This window comes from Ambystoma mexicanum, chromosome 4q (genome assembly GCF_040938575.1).
Source record: "Ambystoma mexicanum isolate Mex_15411 chromosome 4q, UKY_AmexF1_1, whole genome shotgun sequence".
Taxonomy (NCBI): Eukaryota; Metazoa; Chordata; class Amphibia; order Caudata; family Ambystomatidae; genus Ambystoma; species Ambystoma mexicanum.
The window spans coordinates 204,431,800-204,456,268 of NC_090928.1; positions in this window are offsets into that span (position 1 = coordinate 204,431,800).

Consider the following 24,469-nt stretch of genomic DNA (forward strand, 5'->3'; position numbering starts at 1 on the left):
TGTTCCCTTCTACTGTTGTCCTGTCTCCTCAGACAGCGTACAAATCTTCTTTTGGCGGGGGTGTTGCCAACCAAACGCGCTTCTTTTTCACGCTCTTTTTCCTGGCAGACGGTGAGTCACGCACGTATCTAACATCTGTGCTTGCCCTGTGTGTAGCCTACCCCTTCAGAGGTCATTCTAGGCTGCGTGTGACACGCATACGTTCATTCTTGGGTTACTGGGTGCCACAGCGTAGTGCAGGTTTTTTTTTCCGCACAAGTGGTCTAGGAGGGGTTGCGTGCACGTCATCTCCCTTTTTTGGGCTTCCTGTGCGTTGCGTGACCCGTCATCTTTCCCCAGGGGTCACATTCAGCCTTGCTAGAGCACTAGGGTACAATTACCATCTGGTACCCAACCCCTTTGACCCCCAATTGCCCAGGACAATAGTTTACAGCCACTCCCATACGCACATTAACATCAGTGCCATGGTTGGGAGGCGAGGATTCCGTAAGGGTGGCAAAGGTGGACGAGCCACAAGTGGTGGCCGTGGTGGATCCGGTAGGGGACGTGGTCATTACTTGCAGGGTGACCCTGTCCCCCCATGTGTGGAGGACCAGTCAAGGGCACCCATAATCCCCCCCCCCTGGTTGAGGCTGATGTGGCTGACTCCATCCATGCTCAGCCCTTGTTGGACCAGCCCATTGTGGCACCAGACCTGGCTGACTCCATGGCTGACTTCCAGGTCAGCAGGCCTATGACACGTGCGCTGGTGCACGTTGATGTCATCAGGCCACGTGGATCAGGGGCAGCAAGGTCATCTGCTGCCCCAAGTAGGCAGGGTGGAGAGGCTGCAGGGGCAGCTGCGGCTCCATCCACCCCAGCTCTCACACACCCAGCCAGGACAGTGTCGGTCCTAGTCCATCCTGCTGACATTCCCCCTGACACCATTACACTTGAGCCAATGCCTGCACCAACTCCCATGCTGAGTGTGCAATCCCACACTCCTGATACAGAGTCCACCAGGACTCCTGCCCCTAGTGTCCAGAGCGGCGCAGGACACTCAGGATCACCACCACCTTCCAAGCGGAAGAGGAAGAGTGCTCGTCCGGCACAGGCTGATGCCCCAGACATGGCTACACAGTCCGGCCCGTCGAGGAAGCCCAGCTTCACGGATGCCGAACTGAATGCACTTGTCGAGTATGTGTCCGCACATGATAACGAGATGGTCATTGTTGCAGGATCCAAGACCACACCTGCACAACGCCAGGCACACTGGCAGATCGTTGCGGACATCGTAAGTGCCCTTGGAATCATGAGGCGCACAGCCAATGATTGCTATAAGCGCTGGAATGACCTAAAGCGCAGGGCAAAGAATAAGCTGTCCTCAAGTCATGCCGCAACTCTAGTGACTGGAGGTGGGTCTCCAGTAGAAGACATGGAACTCACTCTACATGAGTCAGTCGCTGCGACCTACGTCACAGAGGAACAGATCCAAGGCGTGGGAGATCTGCCTGATTATGAGGCATTGTCCGGTGAGTGCACATGCATGTGTGTGTCATCCATGTGCATGGTGTGTGTGTGAGGGCTTCTGTTTGTGTGCCAGGTGAGGGTGTGTGCGCCTGAGTCGTTTGGGTCACCCATGTGCTTCATGCAATACATTCTGCGCAGCAGTATTTGGCCATAGCAGTATCCCTTCTGCAACAGTAGACATCTAGGCCAACAGCACGCAAGTTGCCCTTGAAGTGTCACCTTGCCACAACATTGTTGCTTATTTTTCTCTGTTCATTCAGGCAGATTGTTTGCATTCCACCACTTTTACTAGGCATTTCTCAGTCCTGTAGTCACATGTCTGACATGGCTATGGTAAAGTGGAGTGACTTTGTTACCTGGATATCATTTGTTCACACATGTCCCTGTGCAATCGGACCATTTTGGACTGGCAGTTCCAGGTGAAAAATCAGACCTGTTTGAATTAGAAAAGCTATTACATGCAGGAACTGGACTGAATGAATAGGTGCTGCCCTCCTCTCCATCTTCACTCAATAGCAATGGTACATGCCATCTGTGTGATGGCATGTGTATTTCACCAGGCAATCACAGGCCAATGTGTGATGCCACTGCCAGGCAGCATGCAGAAAATGTGTTCATCTTCCATCTTGGTGTCATCAGTGTGTGCCATTTGCCTGCCCTTCATACGCAGTGAGGGTGCATGCATGGGAGGGTTTTAGTCATGTGGGACATGTGTCAATCAAGTACTGGTTCTCTTGCTTCTCAGCCCTCATTGTGTGCCATGGTGCTAATGCCTGTTTCCATTTGTTTTCTTTTATGTCTTTGCAGGGGAAGACACACCTGATACTGCTGGGGTTGTGGAGATGGTGCAGACCCAGGAGGGGTCCGAGGGCCGACCGACCACCAGTGAGGGACGTGGTGTGGTGGTGGGTGAGAACCCACAACTGCTGCAGGTCGTGCTCTCAAGGGGTGTCTCTGGCTGCACCTCCCCCGAGCTGTACTCAGGTGTTGATTCGCATGATGAGACCTACGTGCCGTCGCAGGTGAGTGTTCCTAGGAGGGATTCTGTTCTGTCCCACCCACCTGCACCAGGGTCAGAACCCTCAATGGGGATGTCAGTGTTGGCAGCTACGCCTTTGGTGGTTACGGATGCAGGGTCACACTCCGAGACATCTGATCCTGTTCCTGGGCCAGCAGATCAGAGGGGGAATGCAGTCCTGCAGCCTCAGGCAGTGCCGGCACAGCAAGGCACAGTTTGCCTTGCCCCAGACAGGTGTGGTGCCCGCCGACATGGTGGCCGTACGCCACCTGGCAATACCGCATGGGAGCAATCCATTTACGGTATGGCAACCCAACAGGCAGCATCATCAGAGATGATGGCTCAGGCCATGGATAGGGTGGCCACTTCCATTGTCCCCCCCGAAAGGCTGATGGAGCGACTACAGCAGGCAACCGACTCCATCTGCCAGTCACACAGGGAGGACATGTTGGCGTCCAACAGGGACAGGCGGGCGGCACTGGCGACTCTGCAGGAAGCCATCTCCATAGAGTCCCAGGGCCACAGGGAAGCCCTGAGGCAGGAGCTCCTTCACCTCAGGACGACTCTTGTTGAGCTTGAGGCTTCAACAAACCGAAGGACAGAACAGCAGCTGGAGCGTCTCACCCGTACGCTCTCAGCTGAGATGCAGACAACTAGGGCGGAGGTCCGGGCATCCTGTGAGTTGTTGCATGGGGACCTCCGCACACTCATCCTCCAGAACGAGACCTACCACACCCGCATGCTTGCAGCCATGGAGGAACAGACTAGGGCCTTGCGTGGGCTGCCTCCCATAGTGCAACCACCTCCGGATGCAGCTGCACAGGGTGATAATAGCGACAGCAGTGATACTCCCACAATAGGGTAGCCGTGTGGGCCATGAGCCCATGGAGGTGTTTTTTTTTCCCAAGATCCACACAGGTGGGTTTTGGTGTGCACCCTGTCCTCGGACCTCCTGGGTGGCCTACCCAACCCCCCCGGGCCCATTAATGGCCATTTTTGATTTTTATTATTTTTTTATTTTTTTTTATTATTTTTTTTTTGGGACAATGTGTTGCCTTCCGTGGCTCCTGTGGGCATACGCTGCATTGTGGCTGGGCACATGCAGGCTTGTCATGTATTTGGTTCAGATGCTTGGGTTTTTGTCACACACACCCCTCCTGCTTCCCGTTTCGATGGGCTTGCAAAGGGTGTGCCCAAGTGACATTGACGTACATGGTGACATTGGACTCCCACTACATGTGTGGGTAGTCTAGTCAATACTGTGTATACATTCCTAGTGCATATTGCTGTTGTGTTGTACACTGCATGTTGCATTGATGTGTAACTCATCATCCGTGTCTACCTCCTAATTTGCAGGTCCTTTCCTCATGTCTACACAAGGCCCTCTACTTTGGAGATGGGGTCCATGTTGGCAGCAGTGCACCTACAACTCTACATGGCGGCAACACTGTACAGTTGGAAGTGGTGGGAGTGCAGGCATTTCCAGGTGGTGAGACTACCAATTCCTTACATTCGTAATGTCATGTTAATGGTAGTTTTGAGGTTCAGTGGCTGATAAGTGTTATTGCTAAATACCTGCTCAAGTGTGTTGTTGGTCCTGCATTACTGTGAGCATTTCAGGTGTCGCGAGTTTCAATTAGGGACACTGTACATTGTGACACTTGTGTCATGTTGTGGGGATTACTTTGTTTACCTGCACATAGCATGACATGGCACGGTGTGTCGTGTGGCGGTGCTGGGGATGGGTTGAGTGACATGGCACTGTCCTCATGTTGCATTTTGCAAGTGGGTATTCATTTTAGCTGCTTGAATGTGTTTTTTCACAAAATTGCATTGGTGGTGTCTGTGTAGGTAGGGATGCACACATTGTAACACTTCCAGGTGAACAATCTCAGGCTGATATGGTTTTGACGGTTGATTCTCCAGACATTCAGGATCAGTGTCAGGTTGAGTCATCATTGATTGTCAGATGGTATGTGCCAGGGCAGTGTGCACTCCACAGGGGTGTGATGTCTAGGTGAAGTAATTAGCCACTAGCTGTGTACGGGCTGCCTCCCCCCGTGCCCTTTCCCCTCCCATGCGCAGTGGCCGTGCATGTGGTTGGGGATGTGGGGCCACCACCATGTCCACGGCCAGGCCCCGGCGTGTTGCAACGTTGTGCAGGACACATGCTGCCACTATGATCCTGCACACTACTGGGGGAGCGTATAACAGCTGCCCGCCAGAACGGTCAAGGGAGCGAAAGCGTGACTTAAGCACTCCGAATGTGCGCTCCACTATGCCCCGGGTTGCAATGTGGGCTGTGTTATATCTTACCTCGGGTGGCGTGGTGGGGTTCCGAATTGGCGTCATCATGTGGGGGCTGAGAGGGTAGGCACTGTCCCCTGTGGAGATGGTGATTGGTATCATTGGTGGGGTTGTGACCTTGCTCAGTATCTGAAATGCATGCATGTGCAGTGGCATTCATACTCACCAATCAGCCATGTATCGCCATGCCGCCCAGCTTCTAGGTCCCGGCTTAGGGTGGACATTCGGTAAATGAAGCTGTCGTGGGTGGACCCGGGATAGTTGGCATATACTGAGGTGATGATTCCCTTGGCATTACATACTACCTGCACGTTGATGGAATGCCAGTGCTTGCGGTTCCTATAGATGTGCTCAGATGCCCTGGGGGGACGTAGAGCCACATGGGTGCAGTCGATGACACCTAGCACTTTGGGGAATCGTGCCACACCGTAAAAATCCAGGGCGGCAGCATGCCTTTCTGCAGGTGTTCTGGGCAGGTATATGTGCCTGCGGACTGATGGGCGTGCAGTGATGATCTTCAAGACCTGGTGTAGGCAGCGTGACTGCGTGGCCTGTGACACCCCACCCACTATGGCACTTGTCCGCTGAAATGATCCAGTGGCTTAGAAGTGCAGTACATTGAGGACCTTCTCCAGGGGGCTGAGTGCTTGGGAACACAGGGTGGGTGATGTGAGGTCATCCTCCCACTCACTCACCAGGTCCAGTATTATGTGTGGTGGAAACCTGTACCTCCCAGACACCTGGTCATCAGGCATCCCGAAAAGGCTGGTTCTGGGTGTGAATATTCTGGCCCTGACTATCCTCCTCCTCCTTTGGTAGCCCACGGCCACTGCTGCTAGGAACGGTATATTCATCCTGGCGTCTGAGCTTGTTATTTTGTTTGCGTGCAAATTTATGCGTTGCGGGTCGACGTATGCCTGCTTCCTACTCGCGTACGTGTTTCTTTGCGCGTGTTGTAGGCGAGTGTGTGAAACTTCCCGCGCACCCCTGAAATCCAGTACCCAGGCCAATAGTGTGTGGAAATTCCCGCGCACCCCGGTATACACGTGTGCTGATGTACTCGCGTGTGAAACTTCCCGCGCACCTCTGAAATCCAGTACCCAGGCCAATAGCGTGTGGAAATTCCCGCGCACCCCGGTATACACGTGCGCTGATGTACTCGCATGTGTAAGTGCCCGCGCACCCCTGAAATACACGTACATAGGCCAATCGCGTGTACGCGCACTTTTGTCCAATTACACGCGATGACACTCTGACGTGCAGTCTTTCCACGTCTGCTCCGTCATCACGTGCTATGAGGGAAACACCCGTGCGGGTCACGTCACAGACGCGCTTACGCGCTGAGGGCCTTTGGTCCAATAGAATCGCGTATGCATGCTGACGCACTTACGCGCTAAGGGCCTTTCGAATTTCACGCTGACGTGCAGGATTTTCACGTGCCAAATCACTCCGTATCAAGCTGGCCACGCGAAAACACACGGAAGACCACACTCCTGCCCAGAAGGCCGAACTACTGCCCCCCAGTGCCCCGAGCAGCCTCCCACGTGCCATCTGCTGCTGCTGCTGCCTGCCTGCCTGCCTGCCTGCCTGCTGCCACCGTGCCCTGCCATTTGGTGCCTGCACATCAGCCATCTGCAGGGGTCCAGTTGCTGTGTCCACCCCTGCTGGAACTGAAGACTCCCGACTGGGATACCATCGCTCCACGGCCCAGCCCCAGGACCCAGTTGCCCACCCACTCCTGCCTCTGGGGTTGCCATGTCGGGCACTTCCACATCTGGCACCAGTGGCAACCCCAGGCCAGAGGGGCAGAGGGGCACCAGCTTCACTGCCACTGAAGTTGGTGTCCTGGTGGAGCATGTCCTGGGGCAGTATGATGCCCTCTTTGGATCGTCCCGCGCCAGCAAGGAAGGACGGGAGAGGATCTGGGCCGACTGTGTGGTTGCCATCAACGCGGAGAGGGTGGCAACCCGCGACGTCCAGAAGATCAAGAAGCGCTGGGAGGACTTGAGGTCCAGGACCCTCGTGAAGGCCCGGCGCCTCGTGGAGGGGGGCCAGGGCCGCATGAGTTCCATCCAGATGAGGGTCCTGGAACGCGTACGCCCAGCGCTCCACGCCCAGATCCTTGAGAGGGAGACCCGTCTGGAGTTGAGCGGTAAGTGTCCAAACATTGCTGTGTGAGACAGGGCATGTTGTGCTGGTTGTCTGATACTTGCCTGTATGTGTGACATAGGCCATGTATGCAGGTATGTGTGCAGGGACATCATGGTAATGCATGTGCGACCAGTGATGTGTGAGCCACATGGTTGTTGCAGGTGTTTAAATGCCACATGGGGAGCCCTATGCAGATTTTACACATGAGAGCATGCCAGTCTCTGTTCCTGGACATGGGTGGGGGTGAGGGATGGGTGCTGATGCCAGGTACATATATGGTAGCCATGTCTGTGTGCCTGACCTGCGTGTCTGTGACTTGTGAATGCCATGGATGCATGACACATGTGTGTGACAATGCACAGATTCACTGATGCAGCCTAGTTACCCTTGTATCCGCTGTGTTTGGGGTGTATGAGGCCAGATGGATGTGACTGAGGTGAAGTGTGTGCATGTGATAGGCATGACCCATGATGCATGTGAGTTCCATATCATTGTATGTTTCAAGAGTCCATTGGACATGTATGGAAATGTCCATGGCATGCACCATGCCTGTTACTGTGTGTGTTTTGCCTGGACTGACCCATGTGTTGTGGAGGGACATGATGGAAGTGTACTTTGACAGTGGTACTCATCTGCTATTGCTTCCTGTCTAGGGGACCATTGAACAGTACCCTGATGCTTGTGTTCTATGTCTCTCTCTACACAGCGGCTAGTGAAGAAGAGGGCGGAGACGGCGCTGTGGAGCAAGGCGGCGGGGATGCCCCCAAGGCTGCCGCGGAAGGGGTGAGTGAGCCCCCACAGGGGCCTGCTACAGCGGAAGACGGTGAGGAGCCATCCAGGTTGGTGGTTTCCACAGAGGAGGAGGAGGCCGCCACTGAGGCACACATGGGGCCTGGTGGGGGCATCCCTGCTGGTGCAAGTGGTGCAGTCCAGGGGCAGGGGCAGGAGGCAGCACAGGTCACCGTGGAGGGGCCTGTGCATGTCACTGTCCCTGACCCTGTGAGTGCACCACCATGCACCAGCAGGGATGCCCCGTCCCAGGCCCGTCCGCAGGTAGAGGGGATGTCCATGTCACCTGACTCCCCTCCACCTGCGGACGAGGGGACCCGTGTCCGTATGGAGAAGGTCCTGATTGGGGTTGCGATGCGCGCAGGTGCAATTCGTGATGACGTGCGTGCTTCCCGGGAGGGGCACGCACATCATCACGAAGAGCACCGTGCCGACGTGGCCCAATTGGGATCTTCCATGTTCGGGGGTTTCCTGCATGTGTCGGCCAATCTGGCAGCCCTCTCCTCTGTGGAGGCTATACGCCGGTCGTTCTCCTTGCCGTCTTCCGGCCCAGATGCCACCAGGGCCCCCGGTGGACCTGCCCTGACCAATGCAGCCAGCTCGGTGGGGATCCCATCCCTGCCACAGTCGGGAGTCGGAGGTCCAGCATGGGTGGACACCACAGCAACTGTACCCCAGCAGATGGAGGATGTGCCGGCATCATCAGGCAGGGCACGTGCACGACGGCGTCGGTGGATTCCATCAGCCTGGATGCCGTCGTGCTGGCAGAGGCAGTTGCGTCGGAGGCAGCAGCAGAGTCAACGTGGGAGGCATCATGGCTCGGGGCCATCAACATCGGAGGGGCAAGCATCGGCTGGAGGGCAGGAGGACCCAGGACAGGAAGTGTCTTCCGTGTGGCTGCGGTTGGGCCAGCAGATAGGTGTGGAGCGGCGGTGGGTGGAAGAGGCGCGGCTCAGGATGGTCAGGGCGGAGAACTCCATGCGGAGGGCCCTGAGGCGGGCCGAGTGCCTTGAGGCAATCCACAGGGGGTTGGAGGAGCAGATGGCGTCGTCCCTGCGGACCCTCGGGGCCATGGAACAGGACCGCCTCCGGGACATAGACGAGGAGTTTGATGATGCCCTGGCCCGGAACACCACGGAGTGAGCCGCTGGACTTGCCCGCCGCCTTTGTATATAGTTCTTTAGTTTTAGGTTTCATTTGTTTCTTCTTATGATTTGGAGTCGACGGACACTGCTCCACTTTTTGTATATAGTTGCATTTTAGTTAGGGTTTTTTGTAGGTTTCCTTTGTTCAGTTGGGCTCATGGACCCTTGGATGTTTTGTACATAGTTCTTCATTGGATTGTTTTATTTTTTTATTTTTGATTTATTCTCCATGGAGCAATGGTCTTTGCATTTATTTTTATCTCTCTGATTGATTTTATTTTTAATGTGACTTTGAACAACATTTTTGTTGGATTTGGATTTGTAGTTTTGAATTTTTTGGACGGACATGCAGCTTATCTTTTTTTCATTGCCATTGTAGTTTGTTTAATTTCATTTGCATTCAATTTTTTTTAATACAATTTTGTTTTCATACTTCACTGTGTGGTATCATCTCATTGGTTTCATGCATGTCATGTGTGGTGTTTTCCCATTCATTTGCAACCATTGTGTGTGACGGACATGGGTTCATTTGCTTTATGAACATTGGGGGTGTAACATGTAATTTCCATTTCCATGTGGGTGAATGGGTTACTTGGTAGGGCCTTTTGGCTGTGGAGGCTGACCATAACGCACAAGATTGGGGATTGTGAGGACCTGGGTGCAGGGGGACATGAGTGGGGGCCTGGTGGAGGCTGCCCCTGGTGGCTGGGGGGTGGGGGTGGTGGGAGACATGAGTGGGGGCCTGGTGGAGGGTGCCCCTGGATGCTGGGGGGTGGGGGTGCAGGGGGACATGAGTGGGGGTCTGGTGGAGGATGCCCCTGCACTGCTGGGGGGTGGGGGTGGTGGGAGACATGAGTTGGACATGAGTGGGGGCCTGGCGGAGGGTGTCCCTGGATGCTGGGGGGTGGGGGTGCTGGGAGACATGAGTGGGGGCCTGGCGGGGGCTGCCTATGGTGGCTGGGGGGTGGGGGTGGTGGGAGACATGAGTGGGGGCCTGGCAGAGGGTGCCCCGGATGCTGGGGGGTGGGGGTGGTGGGAGACATGAGTGGGGGCCTGGCGGGGGCTGCCCATGGTGGCTGGGGGGTGGGGGTGGTGGTAGACATGAGTGGGGGCCTGGTGGAGGGTGCCCCATGACTGCTGGGGGGTGGGGGGCAAGGGGACATGAGTGGGGACCTGGTGGAGGCTGCCCCATGACTGCTGGGGGGTGGGGGTGCAAGGGGACTTGAGTGGGGGCCTGGTGGAGGCTGCCCCTGGTGGCTGGGGGGTGGGGGTGGTAGGAGACATGAGTGGGGGCCTGGCGGAGGGTGCCCCTGGATGCTGGGGGGTGGGGGTGGTGGGAGACATGAGTGGGGGCCTGGTGGGGGCTGCCCATGGTGGCTGGGGGGTGGGGGTGGTGGTAGACATGAGTGGGGGCCTGGTGGAGGGTGCCCCATGACTGCCGGGGGGTGGGGGTGCAAGGGGACATGATTGGGGGCCTGGTGGAGGCTGCCCCATGACTGCTGGGGGGTGGGGGTGCAGGGGAAATGAGTGGGGGCCTGGTGGAGGCTGCCCCTGGTGGCTGGGGGGTGGGGGTGGTGGGAGACATGAGTGGGGGCCTGGTGGAGGGTGTCCCTGCACTGCTGGGGGTGGGGGTGCAGGGGGACATGAGTGGGGGCCTGGTGGAGGGTGCCCCTGCACTGCTGGGGGGTGGGGGTACAGGGGGACATGAGTGGGGGCCTGGTGGAGGGTGCCCCTGGTGGCTGGGGGGTGGGGGTGGTGGGAGACATGATTGGGGGCCTGGTGGAGGGTGCCCCTGGATGCTGGGGGGTGGGAGTGCAGGGGGACATGAGTGGGGGTCTGGTGGAGGGTGCCCCTGGATGCTGGGGGGTGGGGGTGGTGGGAGACATGAGTTGGACATGAGTGGGGGCCTGGTGGGGGCTGCCCATGGTGGCTGGGGGGTGGGGGTGGTGGTAGACATGAGTGGGGGCCTGGTGGAGGGTGCCCCATGACTGCTGGGGGGTGGGGGTGCAAGAGGACATGAGTGGGGGCCTGGTGGAGGCTGCCCCATGACTGCTGGGGGGTGGGGGTGCAAGGGGACATGAGTGGGGGCCTGGTGGAGGCTGCCCCTGGTGGCTGGGGGGTGGGGGTGGTGGGAGACAGGAGTGGGGGCCTGGTGGAGGGTGCCCCTGCACTGCTGGGGGGTGGGGGTGCAGGGGACAGGGGAACATGAGTGGGGGCCTGGTGGAGGGTGCCCCTGCACTGCTGCGGGGTGGGGGTGCAGGGGGACATGAGTGGGGTCCTGGTGGAGGGTGCCCCTGGATGCTGGGGGGTGGGGGTGGTGGGAGACATGAGTGGGGGCCTGGTGGAAGGTGCCCCTGGATGCTGGGGGGTCGGGGTGCAGGGGGACATGAGTGGGGGCCTGGTGGAGGGTGCCCCTGCACTGCTGGGGGGTGGGGGTGCAGGGGGACATGAGTGGGGGCCTGGTGGAGGGTGCCCCTGGTGGCTGGGGGGTGGGGGTGGTGGGGGACATGAGTGGGGTCCTGGTAGAGGGTGCCCCTGGATGCTGGGGTGTGGGGGTGCAGGGGGACATGAGTGGGGGTCTGGTGGAGGGTGCCCCTGCACTGCTGGGGGGTGGGGGTGGTTGGAGACATGAGTTGGACATGAGTGGGGGCCTGGTGGGGGCTGCCCATGGTGGCTGGGGGGTGGGGGTGGTGGTAGACATGAGTGGGGGCCTGGTGGAGGGTGCCCCATGACTGCTGGGGGGTGGGGGTACAAGGGGACATGAGTGGGGGCCTGGTGGAGGCTGCCCCATGACTGCTGGGGGGTGGGGGTGCAAGGGGACATGAGTGGGAGCCTGGTGGAGGCTGCCCCTGGTGGCTGGGGGGTGGGGGTGGTGGGAGACATGAGTGGGGGCCTGGTGGAGGGTGCCCCTGCACTGCTGGGGGGTGGGGGTGCAGGGGGACATGAGTCGGGGCCTGGTGGAGGGTGCCCCTGCACTGCTGGGGGGGTGGGGGTGCAGGGGGACATGAGTGGGGGCCTGGTGGAGGGTGCCCCTGGATGCTGGGGGGTGGGGGTGGTGGGAGACATGAGTGGGGGCCTGGTGGAGGGTGCCCCTGCACTGCTGGGGGGTGGGGGTGCAGGGGGACATGAGTGGGTGCCTGGTGGAGGGTGCCCCTGGATGCTGGGGGGTGGGGGTGGTGATAGACATGAGTGGGGGCCTGGTGGAGGGTGCCCCTGGATGCTGGGGGGTGGGAGTGCAGGGGGACATGAGTGGGGGCCTGGTTGAGGGTGCCCCTGCACTGCTGGGGTGTGGGGGTGGTGGGAGACATGAGTTGGACATGAGTGGGGGCCTGGTGGGGGCTGCCCATGGTGGCTGGGGGGTGGGGGTGATGGTAGACTTGGGTGGGAGCCTGGTGGAGGGTGCCCCACACTGCTGGGGGGGTGGGGGTGGGTGGGAGACATGAGTGGGGGCCTGGCGGAGGCTGCTCATGGTGGGTGGGGGATCGGGGTGGTGGGAGACATGGGTGGGGGCCTGGTGGAGGGTGCCCCTGGATGCTGGGGGGTGGGGGTGGGGGAAGACATGAGTGGGGGCCTGGTGGAGGCTGCCCCTGGTGGCTGGGGGGTGGGGGTGCTGGGTGACATGAGCAGGTGTGCAGGGTAGTCCCCTGTGGTGTCGGCTGCCTGCAGGGGCCGTGGAGGGTGTACAGGGAATACCTGGGAGCACACAGCCAAATCGCGTGTAGAATTTCCCGCGTACACCTGTCATACACGTACCCAGCCAAATCGCGTGTGGAAATTCACGAGCACGTACCCTGCCAAATCGCGTGTGGGACTTCCCGCGCACCCCTGAGATCCACGTACCCAGCCAAGTCGCGTGTGGAAATTCCCGCGCACGTACCCGGCCAAATCACGTGTGGTACTTCCCGCGCACCCCTGAAATCCACGTACCCTGCCAAATCGCGTGTGAGACTTCCCGCGCACCCCTGAGATCGACGTACCCAGACAAATCGCGTGTGGAAATTCCCACGCACGTACCCGGCCAAATCGCATGTGGAACTTCCCGCGCACCCCTGAAATCCACGTACCCTGCCAAATCGCGTGTGAGACTTCCTGCGCACCCCTGAGATCCACGTACCCAGACAAATCGCGTGTGGAAATTCCCGTGCAGGTACCCGGCCAAATCGCGTGTGGAACTTCCCGCGCACCCCTGAAATCCACATGCCCTGCCAAATCGCGTGTGAGGCTTCCCGCGCACCCCTGAGATCCACGTACCCAGACAAATCGCGTGTGGAAATTCCCACGCACGTACCCGGCCAAATCGCGTGTGGAACTTCCCGCGCACCCCTGAAATCCACGTACCCTGCCAAATCGCGTGTGAGACTTCCCGCGGACCCCGGAATACATGCACACGTTATTTTTCAGTCAGCAGGTGTCCGTGTTTGTGGGTACCCCTTTGCACGTCATTTGTCCTGGAGGGCCACAGTATAGGACATTCATCATGGCTGTATATAGGTGCTATTTGTTTGCGCACCTTTTGGCGCACATTTATTACAGGCGCAGAGACGCTACCGCCTGCTTTCTTGTGGCGGTCGTGTTTGTGCCTGTGCGCTGGTTTGACCGTGTGCTTTTTTGCCCTATTCGATTCCATGAATACGGGTTGTAGGCGAGCGTGTGGGCGTTCTGCGCACTTGCACCCTGTACTTCCCCCGTGACGCCCACATTTTGGCAAGTTGTTCCCCATTCCGAGTGTTACGCCCCGTGTTCCGCCTACTTTTGTTGTGTGCGCTGCGCTATGTGCGATTTTCGCTGTGGCCTGTGCGATTTTCGCTGTGACCTGGCGCACGCCGTTAGATGGCCTGTGCGCCAACGTGCGCCGCGTACGTTTTTAGCGCAGATCCGATGGTTTTCTCGCGCACGGTCTTCCATGAATCGATGTGCGCTGCTTTTTGTGCGATTTTCGCACTTGCACTGCGATTTTCGCTATTCCACTGCGAATCGCACGTTTTTGGCCACTTGCGCCGCGCTAATTATTCCATGAATCGGCCTGTAAGTGAGATACTTGGAGGGGGTCATTTTGCATGCTGTGTAATGCAAAGTAAGGCGTAAAAGTAAGGCATTAGTCATTCATGCCTTACTTTTACACTCCTGGGCGTTTTGGTGCCATTTAAATACGGAGGAGGAACACAGGATGAATTAACATTTCCGCCATGCTTTGCTTCTCCGACTTCAAAGAGCACATAGATGAAAACCAGCATGATGTTATCCACAGGCAGTAAACCAATGGATTCCATTGGAATCTGTCTCCTGGTTTTACCTGGTTTTACTCTTAACTTTAAACACTCTTTTGTAAATATTTAAAATTGCAAATATCGAAGCCAACAGCATGTAAATGTCTTCTATTAATGATCTCATGCATGTAATAAGCATTTTTATTATAAAAATGACCCCTCTCTGTGTTTTATCATACAAAGTTCCTGCAAGAATGGCTCACATTGATGAAAAAATGACAGTTTCATTTTTGAAAAGGCAAGGTTGCTGCAATGCACCATGGGAGATATATTGCATTTGTGTGGGCTGGGTGATCCCCCATCTCTGTCAAATTTGTTGAAACCTACTGGTCTGATTTTCAGCAAAACAGCAAAAGGCACATGTGCACCACTTTGTCCTCAACCTGTTTCTTATTTGGTGCAAATCTGTCCAGTGTTTTTCACTGTGCTTTAGGATGGCCCTATTTGCCTATGGCAAGAGGAATGGGCATGATCCATATTCTGATTTTGACAGAATATTTCTGTAATATAAGTCCAATCAATCAAAAGTTATTAACAATTGAATGTTCACAGAAGTCAAGGCTACATAGGTTTCATTTTATATATATGGTGGTGACAAACACCACATTTAGGGGGTCATTAAAAGGTGGGCCGTATCCCAGCAGTAAATCCACCAGAATACCGCCCAACACAATTACCATTACCCCCACTTGGTCCAGCGGTATTGCCGCCAGATTACAAGTGGTGGAGCGGTGTACGTCCCCATTTCTTCTGGCTCCATTGGACCCAAAGGGGCCTTTTCAGCACAATTACCGCTGTGGCAATTCTGCCCTGGTAATTGCACCAAAAATGGGCAGAAAGTCTGCAGATTTACCTCCAGCTCAGAGATGGAGGTAAATAAGTGTAGTTTAGTCACTCATGCATCATGTGACACCGGTCTTGCAACCACTGATAAATTATCCTTCCTGGTTGCAGAAAGTGGTGAGTTCGGCCTCTTCTCTGTTTTATCCTATTGGCGCTGCCCTTACATTTTGATGTTAAAACTAACACAGAGTTCCGTAGTTTGCAAGATGTTTTCAATATCAAATATATAATATGATTTGGGGCTACTGCAGTGTAAATTGGGACTGGTGCACCAAGGGCCACTATGTTGTACTTGCCACCAGGCAAAAGGTTGCCAGCCCTCAGTCTGCCCTCTGCCACTCACCTAGTATTGGTGAGGTGTGACCTACCTCATGCTGCTATTAATGTAATGTAATCTACCCATGGTGTCTGCCTCTCACCTGATCTTAACGTGATGTGATCAACATCATGCCAAGGTGGCTGCAGTCAAACCTATCACCAACGAGTGGTTGTACTCTTTTGTATCTAGGTGTCGATGCCCAGAGCGAGGAGGAAGTTGCGTGAGCTCGACGTATGCTATGCAGCCTATCCCACGTCCAGTGACGTACAGAGGGGCGGGCAGGGGAGCAAGCTGTCCTACCACAGGCTCTTTTGAGAGCCTGACCAGGACGTTTGTCACTGGGACACTTCTCCCATTCAGCATTTCAATGAGGGTGCCCAATAGGAAAGGAGTCCCACTGGGAGGACAATGTGTGCTGAACAATTCCTGCTCAACATGTTCATTGTCCTGGCAGCAGGGCACCTTACCCTTTCCAAATGGGAGAGGTGTCCAGCTGCCAGGACAATGTCCCAAGGAGCTCTGGGCAGCAGCCGAGGGGCTCTCGCGCTGCTCTGTATCAACAGAGTATTTCAATGTGAGCCATTAGGCACTGATGGGAGGGAAGGGGGACTATTAGCAGGGACTTTTGTCCCTTTAGAAATGTGCATGGGAGGGACTGATCATCAGTGAGAAGGAAAGGGTGCAGAATGCAGCAGGCTTTATGAAATAATGACTATGGCTTTACCCAAGGGGGATTTGATAGGCTCACATTAACCTGCATGATGCTATTGTGACTTTGACTGCAGGATGGGGAGAATAAAACTAAAGCCAAAGGACCTCATTACGAGGTTGGCGGAAAACCTGGCACACTCAATCCGGCGCCTGACTTCCTGGTGCCACCGGGACATTACAAGTCCCGGCAGTGCAGGAAGTCAGGTGCCGGATTTTGTAACTCGCCATTCTATAGAGTCCCATATAACTCTATGGAAGTGGGGAGACAGAAGCGTTGGCACCGTTGCTAACAATGCCAGTGCTTCTGTGATGAATCTGCCTACCGGGGGCCGCTGTGTCCGGCAGGGTCAGACCTGTTGGGCGCAGTGGCCCCAGTAGGCAGACTTGTAGTGTGGCAGTCCGTAAACAAGAGTGCCTCTAAGCTTACCGGTACCCTTGTTTCCGGACCGACCACCACACTTGTAATGAGGACCATACTCTTATTGCCCAACATTTTCTATGATGATGTATATAATGTAAAGCTAATTATGAAAGGATAGTTTATTATGTAATGTGCTATGCTTCAAAGACATTGCTACAAATAAAGTATTATTTAAGCACATGAAATGGAAAGGGAAACCTTAATAAATATCTACATCAACTAAACCTGGGAAGATGTGTTCAGTTGCTTAAATTGTCCACATCCCGGTTTCACCATTTAATCAAAGTGTGTGATCCTGGGAAGATCACTGTGTCTTATATGCAGCTCTGTAAGTGATTCACTTCAGAGCTTATGTTAATACATCATGCTGTCATTTAAAAAAAGCCTCACTATAGCGTTGCTCCATATATAACAATAGCGCAATTTAGGTATTTTGCACCAAAAAGTTATTTGCCACTAGGCTTACTAATGGCAACTTATTTTAAAGTCACTTCCATGGTGCCTCCAAGTACGGCGCCAGTAAGATAGCTCAGCGGGTTGAGGGCTCACTGCTCCAATCTGAGCTTGATCTGCAGGTTGCAAGTTCGAATCCTGGCAAGGCCACCTCAGCCGTTCATCCTTCCGAGGTCGATACATGAGTACCAATTTGAGTTGGGTGATATTGTATGTAAATATGTGCTCTGTAAAGCGCTTTGGATTAAGTCGCTATATAAATAACACATCATTATCAAAGACTGATGCAATGTCCTTTTCTTTAAGGTCACTTCTGTTGGTGCAACCGATATGCAAATTAAGAGGTTTGTATGCATTTTGTCTCTGAGCACCTGGACAGAACTCTAATATGTGAGTTCCCTGCCTCTGTAATGATTTGCAGTTTTATTTTGTGTGTTATGTGTTAAAATGCTATCTGACACTAATGTTACCAAAAAAGTAGATTGGGGCAGGAGTGGGTGGTTTGTGGGTGAAAGAGACCTTATGGAATTGCCTGCACCGGATTTGGGGGTAAAGCAGGGGTGGACTGGCCTATTGGGCACTCTGGAGATTTCCCAGTGGGCCTCTGCACCCTGGGCCTGTTTTGTGTGGTTTTTCCAAATGTTCTCATTGGAAAAGCATTGGGCTTGCTGAAAATGTTGCATATGGGGCCACTTTGAAAATTATTTCCAGGGCCTCTTTTGGTCCCCAGTAATTATTTCCAGGGTCTCTTTTACACCCCGGCCCACGTCCACTCGAAAACGAAATCTCAGCAATGCCGTACACCTTTGAGACCGTGCCCATTCGCCTGCGCAATCTGTTTTCCAACAGTGGCTGTGGAGTGTGTGAAAGCATCCCCACGCACGCCCAGCACTGCTCGCCATTCCGCAGCTGCGGAGCTGCTCCCGCCCTGTTCCCTCGTCAGATTGCCCCCAGTGTGCATCTGCCCCCGTGTTTGATGTCGGGCTGCCTGCGACTCTGGGGAAGCCGGCTTTCAGCTGCTGCCGCCGATGTGATGGGATGGCGCTTGGGGAGCACGCCGGCAGTGAGAACTGTTCCATTTGGAAGTGTAATTGGATTCTTTGAAGATTTGACGATGCATTTCCAAAGGGGTTCTTTCTCATTGATGTGCAGCTTCGATAGAGGGGACTGGCAAAGCTGCAGGAAAAAAAAGAAAACATCTTAAATTGTTCTCATGTCATCCTTTTCTTCATTTTATTTTTCGCACCACCAGCCCCAGTCCTTAGAAAGATCATGCTACTCTTGTGTAAGTGGTACATCCCGAACCACCCTGGAGTTGAGTTTAACATATTGCTCCATGATGCAGAGATTCAAGCAGGCGATTGCATCCGTGTAAGCAATGTGCTTCAGTATTGTCAAAACTGTTTACAATCTGAATGACTCTCTGATGCTCTACGAGTCAATTAGAGCATGTTTAATGTGTCAAAGGGATGCTTTCCTGTAGACGTCGGTGATGCTTTCCAGTAGACTTCAATGTATTTTCACAGCACGAACGAATAACAGGCTGCATGGCTGTGTTAAACAATGACCATGAGCATGTCAACTTATCACATAGTTTATTTTCTTGTGTGTCTATTCGTTTTTACATCTCAACAGATAAACCTAGATTAATCTAATTTGCGTTTTGGCTCTGTTAGGGAGAATTCTCCGTAAAGGCTAATTTCCCAAACCTAGTGAGTCCCCCAGCAGCTTTGATGGATTTTTGGGGTTTATTTTTTTCTCTCCTGCTAAGAGTGAGATTCTTTTACTCCCACTCTTAGACATGATTTGAGGTGTTCCTTTATCTTTCAATGTGTTTTATGGGCTATGGGGTCTTTTACTCCATAGGGTCTCATGTGTTTATTTTCATGTGGGTTACACAGCACCCTCCGTGCCGTAACCCAGGGGTGTCGTAGCGACCCCACAACATAGACTCCATCCTCTGGGACTGACTACTGTCTCCCAGGGCATGTAAAGTCACCATTGGCTTTACTAGTCCAAAATTATGAACAGAAACCAGTACAAACCATCATATTGTGGACGTACTGGTCGGGGCAATTCGATTGCCCCGGGGTCTGTTGTTCGAGGGGGCACGTCTCTGTCCTCCCTGATCGAGTTTTGGCTGGTGGCAGTGGATACTACTTTTTATATTCGACCGCGAATATATCTCTATGGGATTTTCCCTTTGTTCGAGGCTACCAAATTTAATTATTTAATTCTTATAGCCTCGAATATACCGCTGGTTTATTTATTTAATATTAATTTACCGGTTGGTATTTTTTGCCAGAACTCGATTCTAAAATGGCGTTTGTGTTCTCTTTTTTGACTCCAACCCAAGTCGAGCCCTTTGTTCCACTTTTTGGCGGGCTTCTCCACAGAAGCCTCCAAAAGTGGTGCCCCTCTGTCTGGGTACCACAGGGGGTGTGGGAGGGGATTTAGGCACCCTGGACTGAGTTACCTTGGTAACTCAAGTCGCACTCTTGTGTGATTGGCCCAAGTGGTGAGCAGGCCGGCTCACCACTTAGCATGTTTGATTGACAGCTAGGCTGAGTGAATGGGGGTGTGCTGCATAAAAGCAGGGCTTTGGGGACTGGAACTTCAGAAGTCGCCACAGGACCTAAGAACCCGAGGAGGGAGAAGCTGAGCCGACCTGCAACGACAACACCACCGGTGGAGCCCTGCTTAACCGTCTCACCACTTTTCCCGACGACCGAGGAGATCTCCAGTCCGGAGAGTCTTCTTCCTTTGACTGGTGGGGATAACCAGTTTTACCTTCTTTTCCACCTTCCTGGAGCATCTCGTGGCCGCCTTGCCCGTGCCAAGCACCCCGACAACCGGAATACCACGGGTTACCACTACCGCGAAGAGAAGGGTAATACCTTTTAACCAGAGAACTCTGCGGCTGGTTTCTTCCCTGGCAGTGCAACGACCTTCATCTTTCCTCCGCGGCGAGACCTCTTCTTCCTCTGGACGAAACACCGACTTGCACCCGCTGCCAGGAACAACTGCCCCCACTGGAGCTTCCTTCACACTTAAGGAACTGTGTCCGGCCTGGCTTCCCTTGCGACAGATCGTTCAGGGTGACAGTAAAGCCTCGACTTTCTAACCTGGGCTGGCCTGGGACAACCTAGCTAACTTTTCCTGACTTTAATTTCATCCTTTGTGTGCAAACTATCTACAAGACTCTTTAGGCATAACCCTACTGAGTGAACCTGGACCCCTTCTGCTTGCTATCTCCAAGAGCTGGGCCCTTCAATTGACTTCCATGCTCTCCAGTAGAACTCTGCCTATCCTGCCTTACTGTGGTTCTTTTAAAAGTTCTGAAATGTGTGTGCTTCCATAACTCTGCCTTTTTCCCTCCCTTTTTTAATAACTTATTAGAGTGCCATCTTATGTTAAGCGCTCACCTCTGTCTGAAAATAAGTGGTGTTTCTCACTAAGACTTGTCTAATAAGTAATTAGGGTTGCATATATATATATATAATAGTGACTGTGTGCTGAATTTACTTTTCTCTTTATGATAGTGTAATTTACAAGTGTGTCTTTAAATGAATAATTATGTACTTTTACACCAAAGCTCTGGTCAGTGTTTGCTTGTGCTACTGTATCTCTGTACCTATTGTGTACACTCTATATACTGCCTAACTCTTCTTGAGGGAAGTCTGACTGCTCAGCCACAACTACCAAGTGAATCTGTGTGGTACAGACTGCTACCAAGTGGGTTTACTGCCAAACACCTGTAGTCTTAAATCTTTTGCAGTGGTCCCTAAGGGAACTGCACAGGTTTCTGCCTAACACTGGTGTACAGCGGTGGGATTTGTATTGAGTATACATTTTAGTGTGCTTATAGATACCTTAGTACAACTAACCACAAGGCTTAGCACTAAAAGAAGTATTTTCTAAAACATGTCAACAATGGAAAGTTATAGTCAAGAGTCCCTTGCTACAAAAACTGCTGATTGTTTAAGAGTTCTCTGTAAGCATAAGAATCTCCTGACTAAAGGCAAGAAAATGGAGCTAATAGAAAGGTTGTTAGCAAACCAAAGTCTGGATGGTGCTTCAGAGGAACCTACCACTCCAGCAACTGTAGATAACAGCAATGATATTGATATGAATGGTAGTATTGATCACTTTGAGTCAGAAGCAGAAGAGGAGGGGGAAGATGTTAGAGTTATCTCCCCTGGGCCTCTACCTGCCCTGCCAGCTGTACCTACTGGACCCTTAACAGGTCCCACACATAATCCTCAATATATGGAACTAGAAAAAATGATGCTTGAATTAGAATTCAAAAGAATTAATGCTCAAACAGAACAACTGCACCAAGAACTAAGGCTCAGAGAAATGGAGCTCAACCATGAGCTAGAAATGAAAAAATTGTCTGTGGCAAGTGCTTCTCTCTCCGAATCCTCTAGGAGTTCCAGTCCCAAAAGACCCCGGATGCCTAAGGAGTTGGTGGGTATGTATGAACCTAAGTTGGATGTGTTGGACTGGTTGAGTTTGTTTGAATATAATCATGGGTTCCAGAACATTACAGGAAATGAGTTACTTTCCTGGTTGTTCTCTAGGCTCCGCCTGTTGCAACTGATGTGGTAATGGAGTTGGGGGAGGTGGATAGGAAGGATTATGAATGTATGAACCTAGCTTTGATAGCAAGATTTGGGACGACCCCTTCCCAGTACCTTAAGAGGTTTAGGACCCTCAAAAAGAATGATGGTACCCCTTGGGCTACCTGGGTGAGTGAGTGTTTGAAAAACTTAGAGGGATGGATTAAGGGTTACAAGGTGAACACTTATGAGGGAATGAGAAATCTTGTTATGTTGGAGTCAATTTATGATGCCTGCTCTCCCGAGCTCAGACAGCACTTGGCTGATTCAAAGGAATTAGATTCCAGGAAGCTAGCTAAGGCTGCTGACTTGTGGGTTGCCAACAGGGCCACTCACAAGGATTCAGGGGTCACTCAGAAAAAGGATGAGGGAAAGCAGCCACCAAAAGGGAACCAAGAGATTTCTAATACCTCCCAACCTAAAGAGGGCCCCAAACAACAAAATAACCAGGGTAAGCCCCAGGGTAAGCCACAACAGGCTAGTGTACTTTCTGGTCACAAACCAGAAGGAGGTCAGGCCAAGCCACCCTTCCAGAGAGCATTTGGAACATGCTATCTCTGTGGGGCCACTGACCACATCAAAGGAGATCCCAGATGTAAGGGTAAACCTATAGGGATCAGCACAGTCTCCTTAGCCTTCACTCCTGAGGAGGAAGTCCAAATGGCTAGTGCTCACTTTGAAGTCTTTGCTGAAGAACCTTTGGGTTTCCAAGCAAGTGTAACAGTAGAGTCCATGGGTCTGGTTAGTGATCAGAATAGGAGTGTGTAAAACTCCATACCAGAAAACTCTAAAGTTTATTATATGGACAGTGTTCTTGTCAATGGTCAGGATACTCCTGCCAGGCGAGACTCTGGGGCCAGCAGAACAGTAGTGGATGAAATCTTTTTCAGGCCTGAGGATGTTTCTAAGGCACCCAAAGGTCCCACTAAGATGTCTGGAGGCTCTGTCCAAATGGTTCCAATTCTACCAGCCCTCATTCAGTGTAATGACATGACAGTGTTGATTCCTGTCAGTGTTCAGACTGAGGTGCCTGGGAGAGTCCTGTTGGGGAATGATCTAAGAACTCTAGGAGTAGTATCCAGTACCCCCAGGCCTCCCAGTATGGAGACCCAGAACCAAACCAAATTGGCTAGAGAGACCACCTTAAGGAACCACTCTAAGCCTGTGGGAACCTTTACTGAGAACCCCACTACAAGCCCTGGTTTTGGTAAATTGACCTCTGACCCAGGCAAATTTCAGGCTAACATGTTAGGGAAATGGGAGCCCCAACCAAGCTCCATCATTGTTCCCCCAGTTATAGAGTCTGTGACTCCCCCTGCTTCTGAGGAAGAGGTGGATGGACCTACTGGAACCCTAACGAGGCCTAAGAGAACATGTAACTCTCAGTGCTGGTGGAAAACCAGAAAAGAAAAGTCTAAGGCCAAAAGCCTTCAGACTGTTGGACCTTCCACAGAAGACTCCAACCCAATTCCTAGTCTTAAGGGGGAAACTCCTAAAGTAGGTAAAGGTAGATCTAAGAGGAAGGAGAAGCATGTACCTTGCTTATCTCCATCACCTCCACCCAAGAGGCCTAAGACCCAACCTTCTCCCAACAGAGAGGTGGTGAGGACCTCTGGAGGCCCCTCTAGATGTAAGGGAATCCTTTATAAGGACCCCTTGAAAAAGCCTATCACAGGTTCAGAAGTTGTACCAACTTCTGAGGGACTGGTCAACCAGATCCCCTATAGTTTCAAAAAGACTAATGTTCCTCAAAGGGTTTGTAGGTCATATAGCTTACAAAGGAAAACCGTTGACTCTACCACTGAACATAAGTTAGGGTGTCACCACCAAAATGCTGATGGTCTCTCTAGGGTGTTTGTAACCGACTACAGGTATGAGATTCATCCAGAAGTGGATCAAATCCTCCTGTCCCTTAGTCTGGGGGGGGCAGTGTTAGGGAGAATTCTCCGTAAAGGCTAATTTCCCAAACCTAGTGAGTCTCCCAGCAGCTTTGCTGGATTTTTGGGGTTTATTTTTTTCTCTCCTGCTAAGAGTGAGATTCTTTTACTCCCACTCTTAGACATGATTTGAGGTGTTCCTTTATCTTTCAATGTGTTTTATGGGGTATGGGGTCTTTTACTCCATAGGGTCTCATGTGTTTTTTTCATGTGGGTTACACAGCACCCTCCGTGCCGTAACCCAGGGGTGTTGTAGCGACCCCCCAACAAAGACTCCATCCCCTGGGACTGACTACTGTCTCCCAGGGCATGTAAAGTCACCATTGGCTTTACTAGTCCCAAATTATGAACAGAAACCAGTACACACCATCATATTGTGGATGTACTGGTCGGGGCAATTCGATTGCCCCGGGGTCTGTTGTTCGAGGGGGCACGTCTCCGTCCCCCCATATCGAGTTTTGGCTGGTGGCAGTGGATACTACTTTTCATATTCGACCGCGAATATATCTCTATGGGATTTTCCTATTGTTCGAGGCTACCAACTTTAATTATTTAATTCTTATAGCCTTGAACATACCGCCAGTTTATTTATTTAATATCAATTCACTGGTTGGTATTTTTTGCCAGAACTCGATTCTAAAATGGCATTTGTGTTCTCTTCTGTGACTCCAACCCAAGTCGAGCCCTTTGTTCCACTTTTTGGTGGGCTTCTCCACAGAAGCCTCCAAAAGTGGTGCCCCTCTGTCTGGGTACCACAGGGGGTGTGGGAGGGGATTTAGGCACCCTGGACTGAGTTACCTTGGTAACTCAAGTCGCACTCTTGTGTGATTGGCCCAAGTGGTGAGCAGGCCGGCTCACCACTTAGCATGTTTGATTGACAGCTAGGCTGAGTGAATGGGGGTGTGCTGCATAAAAGCAGGGCTTTGGGGACTGGAACTTCAGAAGTCGCCACAGGACCTAAGAACCCGAGGAGGGAG